A 3,300-nucleotide genomic window follows, 5' to 3' on the forward strand; every position below is an offset into this window, starting at 1 on the left:
AGAGGTTGTTATAAAGGATTTAGTTTAAGGGCAACAGAAGGGCAACAGAAGTCACTGGCTCCCTCCAAGCTCCCCCTCTCAACTCCCCTCTCCAAACTCCCTCCTGTTAGCACGCACCCTGTTCGTGAGCACCCGGTCGCAAAGCTCCCTGGTCGCTTACTAGCAGGGTTTAAGTGCTCGGCCTCCCTGATAGCTCCTCCCTCTGCCTACAGCTCAGCCAATCAGCACACGGTGTTTCAATTCAAACCTAATCAGCCTCCAACTGCCTGCCTGCCTGAGCACACGGCCTTTCAAACAAACAAACACTCAGCTCAGCACTCCAAACAAACTCCAAACTCCAAACTCCAAACAAACAAACACACAAGCCCAAAACCTCCAAATATAAGCAGCCACTTACCCCAAGGTGCTTTAGTTTGCTCCTTCCTTCTCCTCCTCCAGGAGAGCCTCTCCAAACTCCCTCCTGTTAGCACGCACCCTGTTCGTGAGCACCCGGTCGCAAAAATATTTATGATAGCCAACCCTTTGATTAGGGCCAAACAAAGTTTGAATTAATTTTACTTTTCATTCTGATACATTTGCACAAAAATTTGCAGTAGAGATCATAAGAGAACATGCTAAACAAGAAGCAGTTAGAAAATCAGTTCTTTACATTTAATTCAATGTCACAATAACAGGTCAAAATTAAATTTTAACAGGAACTCCATGCGAACAAAAGTATTACTCTCTTTGCCTGAAAAATGTCTTGCCAAATTACATTATGGTTTCAGTACGAGCCATCTGTGTATCTCACTCAAACTATACACTTTCACTTTTAGCTTAGCTGGTACTTGATATTGACCAACTTTGGTTCCAGAATGAGCCTAGGGAGTCTTGATTAAAAAACTACTAGAAGAAGGTTAGCAGTGGAGCTGAAGCACAGATGAAGTGAAGTTCCAAGACAGCTGCTGCAATAACTTGATGGAGTGGTTAATTTAGTTTAATTCTGAATAACTAGGAAGCTGACTCATCTCCCAGAAAACTCCTTCCTACATGCTCTGCATTTGTTCTGCACCTCAAAGCTATGGACTGATGGCTGAATTCATACTTTAATGGAACTCATAGGTACTCCCTTAATTGTAATTCCAACAAATAGGGACAGTTCTGGAGAGAGGAACTTCAGTAGCTGATGGGGTAGCATTAACACTAGAAAAGAAAGTGTTTCAGCTTCTGCTTTCTGCAAAAACTTTTGATACTTTGTTGAAATACCAAATGCCCCAAAGCAATTATATTTCAGATGCAAACTGAAATATTTTGGTTCAAAATGGCACCGTATTACCTTATGGGATTTGTAGCATGGGTTCCTTATATACACATTGTCCTCTTAAGACTGGGTTCCCTCTTTGGGCCTCATCTTTCATGAGGCAGTGATTGGATAACAAAGCTGCGGTTTCTCCTTTAAATCAATACCTTTATACTGTTATAATACTCAGAGAGGTGATGTACTTTTTAATCCTTACAGCTCTTAAATTGGAGCCAAACAAAACAAATCAATCACTCTCAACTCACTGTTGTAAGTGAGTAACTTACAGCCCTGAAAACGGCTGTAACCTGTGTTTCCTTAGAGTTCTTCTCCTTGGAAAAGGAACACATGTTGCTTTGTGGGGCCAATAACAGCTATTAGCCAGGCCCCAGGTAATGCGAGGGAGTGGGGTGGAAGTCTCCAAGGGTACATTTACACTAGCAACTCTATGTATTTATGCCATAACCCCTCTACCCTCCAGACTTAAATCTCAGAAGCATGTGTCCAGAGTGAGCAGGGAGCAGGTGAGTTAGCATGCCTCACACGTGCAGAGCAGTTCGGTACCTGTTCGCAGTTTGGATGAGGATAAGGGATGATGTGCATCAATCAGATTTTAAGTTTCAATAGTCCAAAATCCCAGCTTCCAAAATACACTGAACTTTTTTCTTCTTAATCTTTATCTAATCTTACTGATCCTTGTGCCCCCATTTTCAGCATTATTAGTGTGCTGCACTGGTTCCTGATGTGCCCATCGCATAGACAATGGATCTTGCTTTGAGAGCAGCCCCCTGGACAGCCAACAACACATCTGAGCAATCTGTGGTTGAAGGACACCATCCTCCATGATGTCTCTTGGTCTGGCAGGAACGTTCACCTGCATCATGAAATTTCATTGAGGCTGGAGCAGTAAGGCATTGAACAAATCAGGACTGGGAACAAATCAAACACAGAGGTGCCTGTACAACAGGACAAAAGACTTCCACCATTGCCCTGAGAGGGATCATCACACACCATCATTCCATGAGGAGCTTGAACAGATGCAGTCAAGGATTCCCGGCCCAGGGCCTGAACTGGCTCTTGCTCCCCTTCTCAACTCCACCAGCCTCACTGTCTGACAGGATGCTGATGCTGTCCAGGGCAAGGGGGCATCAGAGATCATGGAGGATGCTCCAGAAGCCCCAGAGTACTGATAGCTTATGATATGCCAGGCAGAGCCAGTTAGTTGAGCCAGCCCAAGGAGGTCACCAAGGCATGGCAGGAACCAGAACCCAAGGCTGGTGAGCTGCAATGGTTGCTCCTCCCTCCTGACAGTATCCACTTTTGCTCTATGCTCCTGTTCCTGGCTGTAAGTGGAAGAATGTTTGAAGTACTGTGCACTGACTTCTCCTGGTTGGATAATACACTATGTGTTGCTGTGTCTCTGAGAATTTGAACATCAGGGCTGGGACTGTGGCATTGTCACATCCCATCTCCTTACTGGATTCTTCCAATATTTCCTTCTCCATCCAGCCCCCACTATGCTCCACCACAAAAATGGAATGACACTGGTTCCTTAGAAATCAAAGAAATCATTGGTTTCTAACCGTATTATGTATTTAGCTAAAGCAATGATAGATAATACAGAATCAGGCTGAGCCTGGGTCTGTGCATTTTTCAGCCAGCACTTTATACCATGGTCCTGAGGTATAAAAAGGCCCCACTATTTTACAATTCAGAGGGATGAGATTTTTACATCCTTTTTACAGATGTCAAAGCAGACTGTGGCTAAATAAGCAAGGGACAGGTGACCTGATGCCTTCTTACGGGGTGACCGTTAAGCAAGGGGCATTTAGAAAGGGCTGCATACAAGAAACCTACTTTTCCTCAGTAGAGGATGTCCTCTTTGCCTAGCAAGTGTCAGGGACCCAAGACCATGATAAGCTAGAAAGGTGAAACCTGACGAATTTTTTCAGCGAGAGATCACTTGCAGACTCTGTGCTTGCAAGTGGAGAAACATTGCCTCTGAGGCGCCTGGTGTGTTG

The sequence above is a fragment of the Carettochelys insculpta genome, chromosome 1 (genome assembly GCF_033958435.1).
Source record: "Carettochelys insculpta isolate YL-2023 chromosome 1, ASM3395843v1, whole genome shotgun sequence".
Lineage (NCBI taxonomy): Eukaryota > Metazoa > Chordata > Testudines > Carettochelyidae > Carettochelys > Carettochelys insculpta.